Below are 14547 nucleotides of genomic sequence, written 5' to 3'. Positions count from 1 at the left end.
CAATACTTTTCCGAATCATGATTGTAGGAGACGTATATGTGAATTCTGTTGAACCTAAAAAAATCTAAATCATTGTAGATAAGCGTTATCCTGCATTTACTGCGTTCCTATTGATTTTTTTTATTTTGAGAGAAATATCAATGCATTTCGAGAGAGAGAGAGAGAGAGAGAGAGAGAGAGAGAGAGAGAGAGAGCACTCTCGACATGGAGGAGGCTGCCTCAATCCCTAAGGAAAAATCTGTACTTAGCAGTGACAACATCTATGGCTCCCTTACTTCCTCAAGGCACATTTCAGTGACCTTCCAAAATACAGTATATTGAGCACTTGGAATCTTCGTCGCTACAACTGAAAGATGCAATTGGTGTCATTGACTCGCTTCTACAGAAACAAGAACCAGAACCAGTGGGTGAAGCCGTCACATTAAAACTAAAGAAAGTAGGCCTATTGCAGAGGAATCCAGGGTGTGAAAAAACGAAAAATGTGTGCTCCATTCTCCAGGGGGGGGGGGGGAAAGCTTCAATTGTCAATTACCGTGGGTACTTGCTGCAGTGGCAGCGATGAAATTTGCACCTATGACGTCAAGTGCTGTCAAAAGAACCATTTCGTCCTTCAAATGTATTTTGAGAAACAATAGAAAAAACTTCTCAGTCGAGAATCTTGAAAAGTATTTGGTCATATATTGTAACCAGGAACAGTCCCAGTAAATAATGTTGTTTTGTTTGTTTGTTACTTTTTTTAATAATTCTTGATCAAGTTTGAACAGATTTAATTCTAAAGTTGTGTATGTAGTGTTTATTTTATCTATTGAAAATTGAAATTTATGTAGTTATACCAAGGCAAATTATATTCATTGATTCTGGTTCACGTTAACACTTTGTTTAAAAAAAACTTAAAATTGTTTAACGACAAGTTAAAAGTGTTTACATTTTTAAAAAAGGTTATGTACCTTAGACAGACAGCCCGTTTCGACGCCTGTTCTGCGTCATCTTCAGTGTTCTACAAACTACTGATGTTCCTGTTGATCTTGCATACTGCCATTTGGATTCGTCAGTTGTAGGGGTGGGGATGTGTTGCTCCTATGGTGGGGGGTGGTTGTTTGTGTGCTATGTATCATGATATCCAACAATGTGTGGGTATTGAACTGTAATTGTGTATTAAGTATATGTTGTGTGGGTGTGTTATTGTATGTTTGTATATTTCGTATTGTTCTAAGATGTCTAACTGTGGACTTTTTGGTGTGATGTGTAGAATTTCCATATCTGTTTCTATATTATTGTAGGCATGATTATTGTTGATAATATGTTCTGCGTAATTTGACGTGATGTATGGTTTGATTATAGCTTTAATGTGTTCTTCATATCTTGTTTGAAAGGTTCTTCCTGTTTGTCCTATGTAAAAATGTGGACAACTATTGCATTTTAGTTTGTAAACCCCAGTTGAATTATATTTATTTGAATGTTAGATGTGATTATTTAGATATTTCTGTGTTTTGTATGCTATCTTGTATTTTAGTTTTCTGAATGAAGTTGCAATTTTGTATTTGTATTGTGATATGTTAATGTTATGTATTTATTCTCATGCGGTGTTTGTGTTGTTCTGTTTTTGTTTTGCCTTTTTTATTATATTAGATAAAATGTTAATTGTTACAATAATTTATTCACACTACAAATAATGTTAAAGGGGAAGGAACAAAAATTTCAAATCTTATAAATTTTGATAAATAGTTTGGTTCCTGAAAAGATCAGTTTCGTGGTCCATGTTGCCTTAATAAATATATATTTATTTCTTAAATATAATTGTAAGGATACACCTTAACGATCTTGTAGTTTTTGCGACCCCTTTCAGAGGTTGGACATAAAAAAAACTATTTCACCTATTCCAAAAACCTAAAATGGCCTTTTTAAAAACCTAAAAATCCGGTCCCTAGTAACAAGAAAGTATGTGTCATCTTTGCTCCCATTTTGTGTGGATGTGTTGTGACGGCTTAAGTTGCGTTCTCGCACCATGCTGACCACATAACCAAGGAATCTTGCTACAGACTTAAGGAAATGTCCAGTGACAACACTTCCCCACTTCCATCCCTTCGGGTAATAACGGTCGTCCAGTGCACCGGCGGCGACGTCACCCCGCTTTCAACACGGAGCCACTCGCCTGCCGGCCACGCATTGTTTCACCTGCGGAGAGGGGGGAGACCCCGTGGAGGGGGGCAGCGTATCAACGCGACGTCACTTTTCTTGGCATTCCTTGAAAACTTTATCTCACACAGTGCATGGCTTCGGTCAGTGAAATGTGGTCGGCTCCGAGATAAGCGAAGGCGAGCGTCTAATCTGTGATAATTAATTAATATTCAAATTGGTGTTATCTCAATTAGAAGTCTTTTAAAAGGACGCGCCTTGCCTCACTATCAACGTTAAATCAGTTCTTATCAGTCGACGGTCAGCGTAGGATCGAGCTGCTTATCTGGGCGATTTACAGGTATGTGAAAACTTTTATTTTATTGTGAAGGGTCAGGATCGCCCATCAAATCTGACAGCTTATAAGTTGATATCCGGAAGTGTTATATTTAGTGGAACAATTGCAAATAGATTATCACCGGCATGCAATGCCGGGCGCTGTTATTTTTACATCATATGAAATATAAAGTGGAAGTGCTGCGACTTCGCGAAAAAGTAAAAATTATCGCGGAAAGACACATTTTCAGCATTTCTGGCACAAAAAAGAGGTGGTAGGCATGCCTTCTGTCTGTCAATCTGTGCAATGCGATTTATCCTAAACGACAGAACGCATTTTCTTCGTACGATGCAGGTGAAATAAAAACTTAGTAACAAACTAATTGATCTTTATTTAAAATAAACAACAAACAAAATCACGATTTACTCCAAACCGAAACAAACAATTTCCTTCGTGACTTCTTCATTACATAGAATAAATTGAAAAACTTAAAAGTTATTGTTTGTATGTTCTACGTTTCTCAGATAAATTAATTTTTGTTTAAAGAATAATTTCTGTTCTACGTTTCTCAGATAAATTAATTTTTGTTTAAAGAATAATTTCTGTTCTACGTTTCTCAGATTAATTAATTTTTGTTTAAAGAATAATTTCTGTTCTACGTTTCTCAGATAAATTAATTTTTGTTTGAAGAATAATTTCTGTTCTACGTTTCTCAGATAAATTAATTTTTGTTTAAAGAATAATTTCTGTTCTACGTTTCTCAGATAAATTAATTTTTGTTTAAAGAATAATTTCTGTTCTACGTTTCTCAGATAAATTAATTTTTGTTTAAAGAATAATTTCTGTTCTACGTTTCTCAGATAAATTAATTTTTGTTTGAAGAATAATTTCTGTTCTACGTTTCTCAGATAAATTAATTTTTGTTTATAGAATAATTTCTGTTCTACGTTTCTCAGATAAATTAATTTTTGTTTAAAGAATAATTTCTGTTCTACGTTTCTCAGATAAATTAATTTTTGTTTAAAGAATAATTTCTGTTCTACGTTTCTCAGATAAATTAATTTTTGTTTAAAGAATAATTTCTGTTCTACGTTTCTCAGATAAATTAATTTTTGTTTAAAGAATAATTTTTGTTCTACGTTTCTCAGATAAATTAATTTTTGTTTATAGAATAATTTCTGTTCTACGTTTCTCAGATAAATTAATTTTTGTTTAAAGAATAATTTCTGTTCTACGTTTCTCAGATAAATTAATTTTTGTTTATAGAATAATTTCTGTTCTACGTTTCTCAGATAAATTAATTTTTGTTTAAAGAATAATTTCTGTTCTACGTTTCTCAGATAAATTAATTTTTGTTTATAGAATAATTTCTGTTCTACGTTTCTCAGATAAATTAATTTTTGTTTAAAGAATAATTTCTGTTCTACGTTTCTCAGATAAATTAATTTTTGTTTGAAGAATAATTTCTGTTCTACGTTTCTCAGATAAATTAATTTTTGTTTATAGAATAATTTCTGTTCTACGTTTCTCAGATAAATTAATTTTTGTTTAAAGAATAATTTCTGTTCTACGTTTCTCAGATAAATTAATTTTTGTTTAAAGAATAATTTCTGTTCTACGTTTCTCAGATAAATTAATTTTTGTTTAAAGAATAATTTCTGTTCTACGTTTCTCAGATAATTTTTTGTGATTTTCGTCTAAGTCCTTGCTGCTTCCAAAACGGAAGATTAATCACAAATGACCACGTGATGTACAGTTACCAGCAAATAGGACGGCAATAATTCGGAGTCGCTCTTTCTTAAAGGATCAGCTGTCATTTGTCCTAACCTCCCTTGTTGATCGTAGAAAATATCCATAGAAACAAAAAAAAAATAGTTTATAATATCATTATAGGAAACTAATATAGTATTTTAATTTTTGTATTATCTTGTAGGCCTATAATTATATTTAACGTCGATTTTTTCGTAAGCAAAAATACGTATAATAAAATTGCAAAACAAGAACATGCACATTTGTGATTTTATGCAAAATTAATTACATATATTTATTTAAACAAAATAGTAATACAAATTATATAAAATGTCATACTTTTGAAATTATAAAAATTTACTTTGTATACAATCCAGGAAATGCATATTAGGCCTAAATGACTTCATTTATCATTCACAATTTTATAAATTAAATTTAACTGCTGCAAAGCACATAAATGTATGTTTAAGTACTGCCATCTTCAAGCCATCACTTTTATAACCTATAAGGTCATGACTACTCATACCAGCATTTTCATTTTTCTATTTTTATTCCTTTACTTTTTACTCATTTATTGATTACTTAACACTTATAGGTCCGTGCGCAGGATTGATTTTTTTTTAAGGGGGAGTGTTTGAAGGGGAGAATTTTTTTCATAAAGTAGTTTATGATAAATCATTAATTACAATATTACGATTACAAATGGTGTACACACCTCCGGTGGATCACATTGAAATATTTCACTAATTCGCTCACTCTTCCAAAATGGGGGGGGGGTCGGTTAAACTCCCAACGTGCATGGTCTTATATACTGAAGATCCTACTTACTGGAAATTAAAGCTATTAAATGCAACAGATAACTAGAGGAAAATTCCTCTTGGATCCCAAAATTTCTCCCTGAAAGATATAAGGCGGATCTGAATTATTTCATTTAATTTTACGCTATTTTTGGCAAATTTAACTTAAAAATATATTTAAAAGTTAACTTATACATATATTTTACATTCCACAACAGTAAAATCTACGTTCCATTTAATTCACAGCGAAATGATTTCGGCATCATTAAAAAGTATTAAATATTTGCACTTTCCTTATAATGATAAAATAAACAAAAAATACGTAGTGAATATTAGTTTCCGTAGGTATTAGGTCCTATTTTCAGGATTCTAACGGGACATTTCACCGCAAGGACAAAGCTTTCGTCCACCAGAAAAGAAAGAAATATTTCACTAGTAATGTTATTCGGGGACATGTGGTAGCATTACGAATAAGGCGTTGAGCTGTAACAGAAAGGTCGCGGATTCGATTGCAGATAGTGTCGTGGATTTTCTCCGTGGATCTAATCCTTCCGGCAACACAACGGCTCTGGGATTCACTCAACCTCTTAACAGAAATAACTGCCAGGAATATTACATTAGGGGCAAAGCCGCCCCGTACGTAAGAATGAGATCCTTATGCAACTCAATGCCGATTGCCTCAATAGGTGGGAGTTTTCACATTCCGCCCGCCATCCCAAGGGCCTTCCGAGGCCTCTAGTGCGGTAGCTCTGCTTTGCATGTTACTCGATTTCGCCGACCGAGGAATTTCCTGCATTAATTTCTAACAAATAAAAAGGGAAATTGAATGAGCTATATTGCAAAATGCAGTTTAATTTTATTTTAATAGAGACACGCGATAACTCTGCTGATTGCCCATATCATATCAAAATAACTTGGATTAACTTTTAGAGAATCGAACCGTGGACGTACCCCAGCCCTTAGAATTTCTTTGGTCCATTGTGAACCCTATAGCTACGATATATGCGGTGTTTGTCCAAATTCGAACAGGAGACCTGGGTACAATTCGTGAATCCGATGCTGACATACGGTCCATCCTGTCTCAGCCCTGACAAGGCCAGGTCCCATCCTCAGATGAGTACCTGATAAGCCCTGGAGCCCGGAGCGCCAAGCCTTTCCCGTATCACCATCGAAAACCTCATTACCCCCAGGTACTTCACCCCAGCCTATATCTGAACATTGCAGGTGATAGATGAAATGAGGGGAAGACAGATGGTTTTAGGGGAATGATAGAGAGAAAAAGGGTATCCTGAGGAGTACTCTGTGTAACTTCTGTTTTGTCCAATACAAATTCTATCGATCGAACTCGGGTTGCCTGACTAGAGCGCTAGATTTAAAGCCATAAACGCGGTATCAAGATATACTTTAATTTTATTTCCGGCGTGGTTTTTTGTAATAATATTAACAATGAATCTCGCGTCTGATCAATTCTGAAACGGTTACAGAACACTAAATATATTGGTGTTTGTTGTTTAGTCAACTGTCCAAAGACAGATCTGAACCCCATAAATGATACCAACATAACACCACTTATGAGGCAACTAGACCAGGAAATAATGGGGTAAGTTGGCCAGTTCCTTTTCCCCTCCATTGCATACATCGCCGACTAACTACATATTACACTAATCAGACTTAAGTTGTACACAAACAATTGTTCTTTCTCTACACATATCGTCAAGTGAGATGTACTGCCTGATAATATCAGCCAGAACCTCAATCAGAGGTGAATATTGTATTAATTTTTTTCATATTGAAAAAGTTCTAAAGCTGTTGAAAGATCTTCAGAGTACGTATTAATTAACCGAAATCCTTTCTCTCCTCCGTAATGAAAACTTTCTTAAGGGTGATATGGGGAAAGTAGGCTATAACATACTAACATACGAAAACAAACACACACACACATACACACAAGATCGCATCTTCATTTAAGAAATTAAATTACAACATCGCACACAGAACACAAAACACTCTACAAAAGCATCTCAACAAACAAACAACACAAATAAACAAATACAACCTAACAGGTATATGTATACAAACTCATATGCAATAGCTGTAACAACTTTTATAGCGGAGACAGGCAGATCATTTCAAAACATGTTACAAAGAACGCATCACAGCCACAATCAAATCACACGACACTTCCACATACGCAGAACACGTCACAAACGCCAACCACACCTACAGCAACATAGACACAGGCATGGAAATTCTACATCTCCAACCGAAAAACCAAAAACTAGACACATTAGAGTAATACGAAATATACAGATACACAAAAACACACCATAACAAATCGTCAACACACAAGTGAATTTGAAAATACACACTATTTGACTCCACACTACACAATACAAACGCACCACTATCGAGGGTGAATACATCAGAAGACCCAAGGACCTCACTAGTTCTGAAGATGGCTCCCAAGCCGAAACTGGTCAATATTAACACGTGAAAGTAATCACCATAATTCTATTCCAAAGTAATATAGTGTTAAAAGTTGTGTATTCAAGATGTATAAATATTAAGGCACTCCAGTAAGGCAATATTCTTCGTAATTTTCATATTTCATTGCATTCATTCAAGGTTTTGCCTTTAAATTTACATGACATTTATATAATGCACTTGGTACCAAGTCTGAGAAAATAATGTTGAAAAAGTGGCTATGTTAGGCAACAGTGGTGGGTGTGGCTCCTTAGATATGTAAATCACATGAATTACGGTTTCCGTTTAAAAGTGCACCATGCCTACTATTGTACTAGAAGTTCACCGGTTCAAAACCCAGCAGCCGAGGGCGACATAAATGATATATGAAAGACAGATATCTCCCAGCTGATTTGTACGCAGTTGCACCAATCGTCCTCGTTGGTCCAGTGGTTGCAGTGTTAAAAAGAACACCAAACGTTTCTCATCGTTTATCAAAAAATATGTTTTCAAATTCCTTTATATCAGTCACATTTATTTCTTGAAATATGTTCTTAAAGCCTTTTTTCACAGTTATTTGCGAAAATGTATGTGAAGTTGGTATATCGGCCTACATTTAACAAATTTATCAATAGTAATCTCACTAGAGGTTTTGATTTATCTAGACACAAAACTCGAGTGGAATTTAATCGACTATTACACGATTAGAACAAAGTATAAGTTATAAAGATTAGAAGAAATAAAGTACTCTAATACAATAAAATATTAATTGACTTACTAAAACTCTATTACACTAATGTTAGCTTCACCAAAACGTTTGAACGGAGCCTCCATTTTCAGTTGACTGTCTATGAGGGAGGCAAATGACGATCACAAAGCTTGTTTTATAGTTCCGTAAAGAATTTGCATTTTCAAATTTTGGCAAAAAAAAAAAAGAAACAAATGTTAGTGAAGTGATAAAACATGCTAGGAAAGTGATAAAAACAAATGCTAGGAAATAATAAAATTGTAGCGATAAACAGTCATGACTGGTTGAAACACGCCCTGTCATACAGTTTTATTGGTCAAACAAAAGTAGTATGACGTAGTAAAAGTGTAATAGTCAATTTAAACCTCTATTACAATTTTATAAATTTCGAAGTTAATATGTAGAAAAGATACTGATTAACACCTATAAAAGTGTCATACACTCAGAGCTCATATTTCCTTAGAAAACATTCTTTAAAATGAGCAATTTATAGTCCGATATAGTTCGATAATTCAGATATGACAATAGGAACGCGGTGGGTGGGAAAAACAATTGAACATCACATAGCAAGGGAGACCTGTTGTTATGATAAGAACGGTTTTGTTATAATACGAGGAAAATTTTGGTAAATAAATTTATTTTGGAAAAAATATGGGAAAAATATTAGAATGCTAAATATCTTTATTCCTAAATCATTTGGAGCATGTTTACAACATCATTTATAAAATAATCCTTTAGTTATTAATAGTTGTAAGTATTTAATATATTTCCAAATAAAATACAATAAATCTACATAATTAAAAATAATTCTTTAGCATCATCAAACCCTTTCCTGAATGTAAGAACTAGGTAATTCGTTTTTTTTTTACACTGAAGAGAACTAAAGAAAATAAGCGTAACAAAAATGTAATATCAAAAGTACAGTGACATCAAATACTTTTTCCTTACATTTTTATTGTAGGTCTACCTTGGTTTTTGACTATACCATGCAGGCTTTGCTTAGCCTAATGATAAGTTTTAGTTGCCATGGTAATATTTTACACTGCATAGGTACAATCAGGACATAGTTAAAAATGCAAGGAAAAAGTTTTTGACGTCACTTTACATCTCACTTGACGATGTGTGTTAGAGGAAGAACAATTGTTTGTATACCGGTACATTTGAAGTCTGATTAGTGTAATATGTAGCTAATCGGCGATGTATGCAGTGGAGGGGGAAAGTAACTGGCCACCCTACCCCATTATCTCCTGGCCTAGTTGCCTCACAAGTGGTGCCTTGTTGGTGTCACTTGTGAGATTCACACCTATCTTCGGACAGTTCAGTAAACAACATTTATTTATTTACCTATTTATTTATTTGCCCATTTATTTATTTATTTACCTATTTATCTGTTTATCTATTTATATATTTATATATTTATCTATTTACCTATTTATCTATTTATTTATTTAACTAGCTAGCTAGCGAGTACAAATCAAATTTATAAAACAGAAATGTTTCTAACCACTACCGTAAGAGCAGGCTCGTGTACGGTGTGGTCTTAGCCAATAATATAGCATAAAATTTACAAGGACAGTTTACTAAATACAGTAAGTAACTTAATTCAAACCAATAAATAACATACAAGAGCAAAAAAAAAAGAAGAAAGAATATAAATTGACAAGCAGACGGAATTCAGTGATATTCAATAAAAACATGAATATAGTCGACAGAAATAAAAGGTTAAAAAAACATTTATTAATGTTATGTATCATGAATAATTTTATAAATTTCTTTTTTAAAAGCTTCAATTTTAAAATATTTCAAATTTGGAAAATGGCTTGTAATTTTATTATATATTTATATATAATATATATTTATTATACATTTATATAGTCTATATATATATTTATTATATTTATTTTATTATAAAGTTATTATTATTTATTATATAATTATGAAAAATGGAAATATTCATGGTGTCAATTGAATTTTACACATCATGAAAATCCTTGTTCCCATACCGCTAGCAGGAATGCTTTAGTATGCGAAATTTCATATTTTGCCTTCAGATAATTAGGCCTACTTGCGGCTCTCCCGCGAAAGTCTATTTACCCTTTAAATGTGCAGTAATTCCAATGTTACGATACGTTAGATTGTGCCAGATGCGAAAAAAAATTCGATAAATCAGTAATATCTTTCTTCGTTTCATGTCTCATAGTTGTGTATAAAACGTCAAATATTATATAATGTTTCCCAAATGCTGGTAACCTTGCATTCACGTCAACAGCTCATCACACCTCCCACCACGCTACAAATATGTTGTGGTTCCGAGCTCGGCAGCTAATCTGTCATGTTCCAGCTACAACGTTGCCCGAGGTAACGAGTATCCGAGTTCCTCAGTTATACGAATTCATCTCGTGTTTTGAGAGTCAGCGAATTAGACAGCTGAAGCATTTTTTTTTAATTTCCGGGGAGACGTAACTTTAAATGCCCAGTAGCAGAACATGAACGTAACGTTGCAAAATTGCTGTTCCCGGAAATCTGTTAAGTACTGGTTTACGAGGCGACGCGAATTTCCTGCAGATAGATGAACACATTTACGGGTGTGCGAATTGTATGTAATGACACGAGATTGAGTAAACATAAAGACAGAGATTAGTATTTCAAAGAGACAGGCTTGAGTTCTTATTTGTGTTGAGATCATTTCCGTGTCATTCACATCCCATCTTATCTCTTTTATGACTTCATTTAATCTATTAATTGTAGTATTAAACTCAGGCCTAAGCTGTCGTTCAAATGGTAGTCTACACAGCACGGAATCTTGCCGAACCCGGTAGATTTTTCTACATCAGAGTTGAGCGTGTGTCCTTTGGTTTGTTTTATGTTGATTTACTACAGTATGAACAGAAAATCCAACTACCATATATGAAAGTCTAATGGCGGTTCGGAATCTTCAACACAGACAAGGAAGTCGCTGGCCGCGTCTGTGGTTCAAACACTAGTTCCAGGCGGCCCGGGTTCGCTCCTCGACCATGTCGTAATGACGTTACAAAGGGTTTTACTCGGGTTACTCCCGTTTTCCTCTATCGTTCCACCAACACTCTCCATCTTCTCCTGATTTCGTCTATAATCTGCAGTAGTTTAAGGAAAGTTGCTCCTTATCACATGCAAAATAATGCTAAAAATAACCTATCTTCAAGCAGTCATAAATGTAATATTATTTATTAGAGTTCTTTCATTTTTTAGTGATGTGAGTATACACATTAAAGTTTAAAATAAAAAGAGAATGGTTACTCTAGGGCAGCGGTGGTGAAAATGTAGTTGTGCGCCGAGCCACTGTGTAACCTGCAACGTGCATAGCACCTATGGAGGGAGGTGGACACCCAAAGGGGAAGTGAAGCAACTGTCTGACTTATTAACGGATTTTCATTTTCCTTACGTCAAGCACTTAAATATAATTTTATAGAGTATAAGGTTACAAACCAATGTTTAGTACGTGTAACGAAGAAAGGAATGAAGAATAAATGAACATTATCACAACCTAAAATTAACTGTCTTCAGAATGTCTCTGCGACAAAGTTTCAAAATCAGGAATTATGTCACTTACTGCCAGTCGTAGTTGATCACGAAGGTATTTGTCTGTCAGTCGTGGTCTAAATGTGGTTTCTACTATTTTCATTGATGAAAATAATTTTTCACAAACGTAAGTTGTAGCGAACATGGCTTCAACAGAGCAAGCGAAAGAACGAAGCTTCGGATATTTATTTTTTGGCAAAGATTTGAAAGTTCAACATTTGTCAAGTCCTTACATCTAGCTTTCATTTGACATCACATAGTAAATCAGTGAGTTCAAATTGAAGAGCTAAACGCATTATTCGTATATCTGCTGAAAAAGGTTCGACGTACAGAGATGATGATGATGATATTATTATTATTATTATTATTATTATTATTATTATTATTATTATTATTATTATTATTATTATTATTAACACATACTTTTAATATTTCATCAGTAACATGTAGTATAATGCCGTTTTATGTTATACAACCGTTTTCCTCGTTAATACTCGTGAACAAATCATACATTTAATACTCTCGTCATATTGACAGAAAAAAATGCGTCCTCCCATCCTAGTTGAAACTTTCGTTTTTGTAGAGATACATGGTTTCGAGAGAGACATAAGCCACTCGCAGGTCAGAGACAAATACAAATGGAACGCAGTTTGACTCCAGTGAGTGAGAGGGTGGGGGTTGGGGAAAGTTAGAAGCAAGAGAAATATATAGCTCTCACTGCGAGCCACAATGTCCTCGCGAGTCGCATTTTCGCCACGGCTGCTCTATGGTAAATATTTCCGCTTAAAGTAATTCTTGGATTTAAACAATTTTTTATATAACTTCACTACATGCCTGTGATTAGGTACCAATCTTCACCGTCAAAAATATTGTAACGTTTATTCAACTTTTAACCACCACACCTGTCAACAATGTGACTTTTATTCTTAATAATTCACCCTACAACAATGGGTATTCCACTCAACACAGCAACACAATAGTCATTATTGCATCCACACGACGACAATGACAATACACGACGTGAATTATTGAGAAGAACAACAATGTACTCCTAATTTCAATTTATGTTCACAAAGCGCTAAGTGCAGAACAAAACCGTCAGTTCTCAGTTCACAGTTCACAGTTCGCTTGCCTTGGCTAGTTCTTCTAGCTCACTGTTCAAGTTCACTGCATATCTAGAGATGGCCGATATTTCACAAACCGATATTTTGTCACAGATAAATCTGTGACTGATGACGCGAAATATCTGTGACAAAATATCGCTATCGAAATCTGCTCCGTATTCAGTACTCTGTGATTGATATTTCTGTCCTCTACGTCGTAGTTTGCGCGTGCGCATGATACAATAACAGCAATCTGGCGGTAGTTTCTCCATCTTATTATAAATGATGTAGTTATTACACGATTTAAATAATAACACCATTGGTTACCAGTACTTAATCTTGTGTAAAATCCTGTCTGAACAACTGTTTTGTTTTGTAATTATTTTCCAATGTTTTTCCGAATACTTATGTTTCATTAATTTTTATTCTATGACTCAATATTATAATGTTAATGCACGACTTAAAATAATTTATCCATTATATTACATACAATAAAAAGCATCAATTTTTAAAACGATTAGGATAATCATATAACCTCAATTTCTCAATACCCAACTACATTTAAAAATGATCAACTGGTTGAATATCTATAATATAACCTCTTGGTACATGAGGTTAACTTTTGATATGTTACTGTTCAGTTAGGTAAGTATTTATTTGTTAATGGTACATGTACATAATGTCTTTGTTGGATTTTCCCATATAAATCACTGATGAGTGGTGTGAATAGAGAAATCGCATTCATATTTCACTGCTCTTCAATATTTCCTGCTAATTTTTATCGGTGTGACAAAATATCGGTGAAATTCATGCTACGTATCGATATAAAATATCGGTGTGACAAAATCACTGATGAAAGTCACAGATATTTAATTGTCACAGTCACAGTTGTCACAGATACTTGAAAATATCGTTTAAGCTCATCTCTATGCATATCTAACTCAAGCCTTCCGGATACGTCGCCCTGTGGACGCTGCCACAGTTATGGACTCACTCAAGTTCACTGCACGTCGAACTCAGGTCCACTTTGCTCGCTGCTGTCCAAGACTTGAAGGCTGACTGAAGACTAAGTTACTCGCGACTGACTGACTCTCGTCGGCAACTCACGGTGTTATTTATTTACCACGAACCTCTAGAATGTTCCGCGTCGCGAAGCTTCTGGACCTCCACAACAATCGGTCTCCAGATGCTTCCTTACTTCCGCCCAGTCACAGTCGCTTTTTCTTTCCCCTCACTCCGCACCGCGGCTAGCATCAGGGGTTCGTGTTTCCGTTTCCCCGCGCCCTCCTTCTCGCCAGACGCACGCACAACTCCCCGACGCGACTAGAATATTCCAGACGAATGCTACAATATATTTTGGTATAAGCCCTATGCCCATAATATTGCAGATATATTAATAATTTTGGTAGGGTGTGTTTTAGCATCTATTAGCAGTAAGTGGCTAAAATTTCAATTCAATGAGTGCTATAATAAGTGGCTAGAGTGCACCTAATCACAGACATGTAGTGAATTTGTATAAAAAATTACGTTTAAATTCAAAAATTATTTTAAGGCGAAAGATTTACTCTAGAATAGCGGTCGCCAGCACTCGCTGAAATGTATAACTGGTAGGCAGTGCGTCGTTATATGCCCCGTCGTGTAGCAGGAAGAGGTATAGAGCATACCTCCAGTCTCTTA

General features: G+C 34.5%; 1 protein-coding gene across 1 annotated transcript in view; it reads left to right on the top strand.

Moving 5' to 3' along the window:
• Nucleotides 1–2254: 2254 nt before the first annotated feature.
• Nucleotides 2255–14547, top strand: part of nebu (solute carrier family 2 member nebulosa) — a 135157-nt gene continuing 122864 nt past the window's right edge. Inside the window, exon 1 of the mRNA XM_069822151.1 lies at nt 2255–2476. The gene's annotated coding sequence lies outside the window, so the exon portion shown is untranslated. The remainder of the gene's footprint in view (nt 2477–14547) is intronic.

The sequence above is a fragment of the Periplaneta americana genome, chromosome 3, assembly GCF_040183065.1.
Source record: "Periplaneta americana isolate PAMFEO1 chromosome 3, P.americana_PAMFEO1_priV1, whole genome shotgun sequence".
NCBI classification, from domain to species: domain Eukaryota; kingdom Metazoa; phylum Arthropoda; class Insecta; order Blattodea; family Blattidae; genus Periplaneta; species Periplaneta americana.
Note: the sequence above shows the minus strand (reverse complement) of the source record. Positions and strands in the feature narration are given on the sequence as shown.